Raw genomic sequence first — 8,990 nt, 5'->3', positions numbered from 1 at the left:
GATACGGCATCGGTGACGCATAGACTGGACCGAAACTCCTCAAAGGTAGGCGTCGGTCACCCCTTGGTCATGACATCGGCGAAGTGCTGAGCAATGGAAACATGCAAGACCAGAACGTGCCCGAAGGCCACCTACTCACGCACGAAGTGAATGTCGAGCTCTATATGCTTCGTGCGACGATGATGAACGGGGTTGGCGGAGAGGTAGACGGCGGAGACGTTGTCACAGTAGACAACAGTAGCTTTGGCCACACCAAGGTGAACTCCTGAAGAAGCTGTCGTAACCAGGAACACTCGGCAACGGCGTTAGCCATAGCTCGGTACTCAGCCTCGACACTCGATCTGGACACCATGGGTTGCCGTTTAGACGACCACGATATGAGAGAGGGCCCGAGGTAGACACAGTAGCCGGAGGTGAAGCGACGAGTGTCGGGCAGCCGGCCCAATCAGCATCCGAGTAGGCCACCAAGTCGGTGGAAGAGGACGTTGTCAACGTGAGACCCAGAGCCATGGTGTCGCGGATGTAACGAAGGATCTGCTTCACCAGGTTCCAGTGTGAGTCACGTGGAGCGTGCATGTGCAGGCACACCTGCTGGACGGCGTACTGCAAGTCTAGTCGGGTGAGCGTCAAGTACTGAAGAGCACCAACAATGGACCTATAGAAGGCAGCGTCCTGCGCTGGAGTGCCATCAAGAGCGGAGACCTTAGCCTTCGTGTCGATAGGCGTAGGTACGGGCTTGCAGTTAAGCATGCCAGCTCGCTCGAGTAACTCATGGGCGTACTGCTGCTGATGAAGAAAGAATCCATCGGCACGTCGCACCACCTCGATCCCGAGGAAGTGTGCAAAGGACCAAGGTCCTTCATGGCAAACTCGGTGCCAAGACGAGCTGTGAGCTAGCGAATAAGCTCGGCCGAAGAGGCTATCAGGATGATGTCGTCGACATAGAGCAGCAGATAAGCAGTCCCATTATCGTGATGATACACAATCGGGGAGGCATCAGAGTGAGTAGCTCGGAACCCAAGCTACTAAAGGAATGTGGAAATATGCTAGCACTACGCACGAGGAGCCTGCTTGAGCCCGTAGAGAGAGCGGGAGAGCAGGCATACGTGATCGGGCTGAGTCACATTGACGAAGCCTATGGGCTGCTGACAGTAGAGCTGTTCGGCAAGGTGGCCATGAAGAAAAGCATTGGAGACATCCATCTGATGGACGGGCCAAGCACGAGAGACCGCCAGCTACAGAACAGTGTGGATGGTGCCCAGTTTAACAACCGGGGCAAAAGTGCCGATAAAGTCCACACCGGCACATTGGCGGAAACTGCGGACCACCCAGCGAGCCTTGTACCGCTCAGGAGTCCCGTCATGTCGAGTCTTATGGCAAAAGATCCACTTGCCGCTGATCACATTATCGTGTGGGGGCTGAGGAACCAACTGTCAGGTGCGGTTGCGCTGAAGAGCATCGAACTCCTCTTGCATCGCAGCGAGCCAATGAGGATCATGGAGAACTGCTTGAGCTGACGATAGGAGGGGTGACAGCGCTGAGGTGGATGCTGCAAGGAGGTACTCATCGGCAGAGTACCGCTGACTCGGGCGGTGAACGCCGGTCCGAGCGCGAGTTAGCATGCATCGAGCCAGCGAGTCCGGGGGGCACGGGCGAAGATGGTGGTGAGGAGCCCGTTGCAGCCAAACCTGCAGAGGACGCCGAAGAGGCCGGCGCGGGCGACCCTGCGGAGATCGCCGGAGAGGCCATCACAGCTGACCCTACGAACGGTGATGCGGAGGCCGTTGCGGCCGACTCCGCAGATGCAGAGGCAGCCGCCGAAGTAGTCGGTGAAGAGGGCGTTGAGGACGCCGCCGCATTGGCCGAAGCGGCTGGACTAGGCGCCGAGCCCTCTACCGTGGTAACCGTACGGGTCGATGAAGGGGTTGCCGTGGCCAAGGCATCCATAGAGCGTGGCAGTGGGCCAAAGCCCAGAGACGGCCCAAGGTGGGCTCGCGGGCGCGCACCAAGAGAAATTGACGACGAGCCGCCGGGAGCCCGCTGTGAAGGTGCCGATGAGACGGGCGGTGGCACCTGCTGAAACGGAAAAGCCATTTCATCAAATTATATGTGCCGAGAAGTGAAACCACGGTGTGAGACGGGGTCGTAGCAGCGGTAGCCCTTGGTGTTAGGAGGGTAGCCCAAAAAGATGCACGCAAGGGAGCGAGGAGCAAGTTTATGAGGGGTGATGGAGGTGATGCTAGGGTAGCAAAGACACCCGAAAATGCGAAGGTCACTATAAGATGGTGGGCTCCCAAAAAGCAAGTGATGCGGCGCAAAGTTTCCGCGAACACGGCATGGTCGTATGTTAATGAGAAGTGATGCGGTGGCGAGGGTGTCAGGCCAGAAACGGAGTGGCACATTAGCATGGAATAATAGTGTGTGAACGTAGTCGTTAAGAGTGCATAAAACCCGTTCTGCTCGCCCATTTTGTTGTGAGGTGTAGGGGCAAGTGAGACAAAAGATCGTTCCATGTGTGTCGAGGAGATGCGAACCGCAGGATTATCAAACTCCTTCTCATTGACGGTTTGAAGAGCATGAATGGAGCGACCAAACTACATGGTGACATACGAGTAAAAGGCGGTGAGGATGGATATGACATTGGATTTTCACCGCAATGGGAAGGTCCACACATAGTGCGAAAAATCATCAAGAACGACAAGATAATAAAGATATCCGGTATTGCTCGCAACTAGAGAAGTCCACGCATCACTATGAAGTAGTTCAAATGGATACAGTGCAACCGAGGAGGATGCGCTAAAGGGAAGACGAGTACGTTTGCCTAGACGACACACATGACAAGTATGACCATCGGTCTTATTACAAGTGAAAGAAAAACTCCGAAGAACATGACGAAGGGTGGCGTGGTTGGGATGTCCGAAGCGAGCGTGCCAGAGGTCCACACCAACAGAAAGGGCGACTGAAGAGGTGCTGGTGGAGGCAAGTGGGTGGACCGGGTAGAGCTCGTCGGGGCTATCACATCGGTGGAGCACCATCCGGGTACGGGCGTCCTTGACAGAAAAACCACACATGTCCAACTCAACAGTGACAGGATTTTCACGAGTAAAAGAATGAACGAAAACTAGATTTTTAATAAGGTCGGGAGACACAAGTATGTTAGATAACAACAAAGGCGTGGATGTAGATGGAAAAGAAGCATGGCCTATGTGTGTAATGGGAAGTGATGATCCATCACCGACGGTAATATGAGTGGAAGTAGTGATGGGATAGGAGGTGTGGAGAGTACCGGATGGGCAGCCATATGAGCGGTGGCACCGGTGTCCATATACCAATCGTCGCCACCCGTGTAGTTGGCCGGAGATAGAGCAGAGTGGAGGGCCGTGAGCAGCGCCGGTTGGAGCTGGGGGAGTGGGGGCGTCGGGGTGTTGAAGTAGCTGGCGCCATGCTGCTGTCCGGTGGGCTGCGGCGCAACATAGGGGGCCTGCGGTAGCGCGACGTAGGGCACCGGCGAGAGCGTGGCATAGGGCGCAGGGGGTGCTGCGTATGGTGCCTGCTGTGGCCCGACGATCAGTGCCTGGTGTGAGGCCGGGCGCGGGCCTAGGATTCCGGTGGTCGGGGGATGCTGGATGGGCATGCTGTAGGCATGCACCAAATCCGTCCACAGGTTCTGGGCAGCGGCCCAGGGTGCCGTGGCCTGCTACTGACGAGGCGGGCCGCCTTTGCCGTTGGCCTTGCGACCGTGACGCCCACCACGACGGCTATCAGAGGATGCCGGTTGGGGCAGCGGCACCTGGAAGAAACCCGCAGGCGGCGGGTACTAGGCGTAGGAGGCCGCCAGCATGGGGAACCGCGGCACGGGAGGTGCCAGCGAGGACGGTAGCGGCGGGCCGCCTCGGGAAGTCCCGACAGTGAGGGCGGTATGGGTGGCCCTGGTTTTTGCCATCTTCATGCGACACTCCTCCAACCGCAAGTATGCCACGACCTTGGGAAAGGTTGGCTCTAGGATCAAGGTGAGGTTCGTAGTGGCGTTACCGAACTCCTCATTGAGATCAGTGGTGAGGGTGCTGAGGAGGAGCTCGTCGGAGATGGTTTCGCCAAGATCACGGAGCTCATCTGCAAGTTTCTTAAGATGCATGCAAAAATCATCGATGGATGAGTCAAGTTGGTGAGACCCAAAAAATTCTTGCTGAAGAAAAACCCGACGCTGAAGTTGGTTGTCGGTGAAGAGCCCGTTGAGTGTGGTACAAATGGCAAGGGCATCATCCCTGTCGGTGACCACCGTGTGAAAAAGATCCTTGGAGATGGTGAGGTAGAACCAACAAATGAGCATGGCCTCGATGGTCGTCCACTCTTCATCGCCAAGCATGAGACTAGAATCGGTGGAGCCATCGATGTGATCATGGACATGATACTCACAGAACACTAAGGAGAAGTAGGTTTTCCAGGCGTAATAGGTGGAGGTGGAGTGGTCGAGGCACACGGGAACATGGCGATGGATGTTGAGATCACGGATAAGGATGGGATCGGGACCGGCAAAAGGGTTGGTGGCACCAGAGGCAGATGAACTGGGTGAGGCGATGGTGGCAAGGAGGTGCGGCTAGGGGTGTGGGAGCGGTGGGAGGGAAGGGAAGAAGGGAGAAGGGCTGCAACGGCTTGGGAGGAGTGTTGGAAATATGCCCTAGAGGCAATAATAAAAGTATTATTATATTTCATTGTTCATGATAATTGTCTTTTATTCATGCTATAACTGTATTATCCGGAAATCGTAATACACGTGTGAATACTTAGACCACACTATGTCCCTGGTAAGCCTCTAGTTGACCAGCTCGTTGTGATCAACAGATAGTCATGGTTTCCTGACTATGGACATTGGATGTCGTTGATAACGGGATCACATCATTAGGAGAATGATGTGATGGACAAGACCCAATCCTAAGCATAGCATAAAAGATCGTGTAGTTCGTTTTGCTAGAGCTTTGCAAGTGTCAAGTATCTCTTCCTTCGACCATGAGATCGTGTAACTCCCGGATACCGTAAGAGTGCCTTGGGTGTATCAAACGTCACAACGTAACTGGGTGACTATAAAGGTGCATTACAGGTATCTCCGAAAGTAGCTGTTGGGTTGACACGGATCGAGACTGGGATTTGTCACTCCGTATGACGGAGAGGTATCTCTGGGCCCACTCAGTAATGCATCACATTATGAGCTCAATGTGACCAAGGTGTTGGACACGGGATCATGCATTACGGTACGAGTAAAGTGACTTGCCGGTAACGAGACTGAACAAGGTATTGGGATACCGACGATCGAGTCTCGGGCAAGTAACGTACCGATTGACAAAGGGAATTGCATACAGGGTTTGACCGAATCCTCGACATCGTGGTTCATCCGATGACAACATCGAGGAGCATGTGGGAGCCATCATGGGTATCCAGATCCCGCTGATGGTTATTGACTGAGAGCGTCTCGGTCATGTCTACATGTCTCCCGAACCCGTAGGGTCTACACACTTAAGGTTCGGTGACGCTAGGGTTATGAAGATATGGATATGCAGAAACCCGAATGTTGTTCGGAGTCCCGGATGAGATCCCGGACGTCACGAGGAGTTCCGGAATGGTCCGGAGGTAAAGAATTATATATAGGAAGTGCTATTTCGGGCATCGGGACAAGTTTCGGGGTTATCGGTATTGTACCGGGACCACCGGAAGGGTCCCGGGGGTCCATCGGGTGGGGCCACCTGTCCCGGGGGGCCACATGGGCTGTAGGGGGTGCGCCTTGGCCATCATGGGCCAAGGGCACCAGCCCCTATAGGCCCATGCGCCTAGGGTTTTCCCCTTGGAGGAGTCCTAGTGGTGGAAGGCACCCCTAGGTGCCTTGGGGGGGAGGGAAACCTCCCCTAGGCCGCCGCCCCCCCTAGTAGATCTCATCTACTAGGGCCGGCGCCCCCCCTGGCACCCCTATATATAGTGGGGGAGAGGAGGGACTTCATACACCAGCCCCTGGCGCCTCCATCTCCCCCCGTTACGTCTCTCCCTCGTAGTCTCGGCGAAGCCCTGCTGCTGTGACGCCCTGCATCCACCACCACGCCGTCGTGCTGCTGGATCTTCATCAACCTCTCCTTCCCCCTTGCTGGATCAAGAAGGAGGAGACGTCTCCCGTCCCGTACGTGTGTTGAACGCGGAGGTGCCGTCCGTTCGGCGCTGGTCATCGGTGATTTGGATCACGTCGAGTACGACTACATCATCACCTTGCAAGCTTCCGCACGCGATCTACAAGTGGTATGTAGATGCAAACTCTCTCCCTAGACTCGTTGCTTAGATGAACTCATAGATGGATCTTGGTGAAACCGTAGAAATTTTTTTAATTTTCTGCAACGTTCCCCAACAGTGGCATCATGAGCTAGGTCTATGCGTAGTTCTCTTTGCACGAGTAGAACACAACTTTGTTGTGGGCGTGGATTTTGTCATCGTACTTGCCTCTACTAGTCTTTTCTTGCTCAACGGTATTGTGGGATGAAGCGGCCCGGACCAACCTTACACGTACGCTTACGTGAGACCGGTTCCACCGACTGACATGCACAAGTTGCATAAGGTGGCTGGCGGGTGTCTGTCTCTCCCACCTTAGTTGGAGCGGAATCGATGAACAGGGCCCTTATGAAGGGTAAATAGAAGTTGACAAAATCACGTTGTGGTGATTCGTAGGTAAGAAAACGTTCTTGCTAGAACCCAATTGCAGCCACGTAAAAGATGCAACAACAATTAGAGGACGTCTAACTTGTTTTTGCAGCGATTGATCATGTGATGTGATATGGCCAGAAGTTGTGATGAATGATGAATTGTGATGTATGAGATCATGTTCTTTGTAATAGGATTCACGACTTGCATGTCGATGAGTATGACAACCGGCAGGAGCCATAGGAGTTGTCATTATTTTTTGTATGACCTGCGTGTCATTGAATAACATCATGTAAACTACTTTACTTTATTGCTAAACGTTAGTCATAGAAGTAGAAGTAGTCGTTGGCGTGACAACTTCATGAAGACACGATTATGGAGATCATGATGATGGAGATCATGGTGTCAAGCCGGTGACAAGATGATCATGGAGCCCCGAAGATGAAGATCAATGGAGCTATATGATATTGGCCATATCATGTCACAACTATATAATTGCATGTGATGTTTATTATGTATTATGCATCTTGTTTACTTAGGACGACGGTAGTAAATAAGATGATCCCTTATAAAAATTTCAAGAAGTGTTCTCCCCTAACTGTGCACCGTTGCTACAGTTCGTCGTTTCTAAGCACCACGTGATGATCGGGTGTGATGGATTCTTACGTTCACATACAATGGGTGTAAGACAGTTTTACACAGCAAAACACTTAGGGTTAACTTGACGAGCCTAGCATGTGCAGACATGGCCTCGGAACACGGAGACCGAAAGGTCGAACACGAGTCGTATGGAAGATACGATCAACATGAAAATGTTCACCGACGATGACTAGTCCGTCTCACGTGATGATCGGACACGGGCTAGTCGACTTGGATCGTGTAACACTTAGATGACTAAAGGGATGTCTAATCTAAGTGGGAGTTCATAATTTGATTAGAACTTTATTATCATGAACTTAGTCTAAAACCTTTGCAAATATGTCTTGTAGATCAATGGCCAACGCTAATGTCAACATGAACTTCAACGCGTTCCTAGAGAAAACCAAGCTGAAAGATGATGGCAGCAACTATACGGACTGGGTCCGGAACCTGAGGATCATCCTCATAGCTGCCAGGAAACAATATGTCCTAGAAGGACCGCTAGGTGACGCTCCCGTCCCAGAGAACCAAGACATTATGAATGCTTGGCAGTCTCGCGCTGATGATTACTCCCTCGTTCAGTGCGGCATGCTTTACAGCTTAGAACCGGGGCTCCAAAAGCGTTTTGAGCATCACGGAGCATATGAGATGTTCGAAGAGCTGAAACTAGTTTTTCAAGCTCATGCCCGGGTCGAGAGATATGATGTCTCCGACAAGTTCTACAGTTGTAAGATGGAGGAAAACAGTTCTGTCAGTGAGCACATCCTGAAGATGTCTGGGTTGCACAACTGTATGACCCAGTTGAACATTAACCTCCCAGATGAGGCGGTCATTGACAGAATCCTCCAGTCGCTCCCACCAAGCTACAAGAGCTTTGTGATGAACTACAACATGTAGGGAATGGAAAAGACCATTCCTGAAGTGTTCTCGATGCTGAAGTCAGCAGAGGCTGAAATCAAGAAAGAACATCAAGTGTTGATGGTCAATAAGACCACTAAGTTCAAGAAGGGCAAGGGTAAGAAGAACTTCAAGAAGGACGGCAAAGATGTTGCCGCGCCTGGTAAGCCAGTTACCGGGAAGAAGTCAAAGAATGGACCCAAGCCTGAGACTGAGTGCTTTTATTGCAAGGGGAAGGGTCACTGGAAGCGGAACTGCCCCAAATACTTAGCGGATAAGAAGGCCGGCAACACCAAAGGTATATTTGATATACATGTGATTGATGTGTACCTTACCAGTACTCGTAGTAACTCCTGGGTATTTGATACCGGTGCCGTTGCTCATATTTATAACTCACAGCAGGAGCTGCGGAATAAACGGAGACTGGCGAAGGACGAGGTGACGATGCGCGTCGGGAATGGTTCCAGAGTCGATGTGATCGCCGTCGGCACGCTGCCTCTACATTTACCTACGGGATTAGTTTTGAACCTTAATAATTGTTATTTAGTGCCAAGTTTGAGCATGAACATTGTATCTGGATCTCGTTTAATACGAGATGGCTACTCATTTAAGTCTGAGAATAATGGTTGTTCGATTTATATGAGAGATATGTTTTATGGTCATGCTCCGATGGTCAATGGTTTATTCTTAATGAATCTCGAGCGTAATATTACACATGTTCATAGTGTAGATGCCAAAAGATTTAAAGTTGATAACGATAGTCCCACATACTTGTGGCA

This window comes from Triticum dicoccoides, chromosome 1B (assembly GCF_002162155.2).
Source record: "Triticum dicoccoides isolate Atlit2015 ecotype Zavitan chromosome 1B, WEW_v2.0, whole genome shotgun sequence".
Taxonomy (NCBI): domain Eukaryota; kingdom Viridiplantae; phylum Streptophyta; class Magnoliopsida; order Poales; family Poaceae; genus Triticum; species Triticum dicoccoides.
This window is presented reverse-complemented; position numbering follows the sequence as displayed.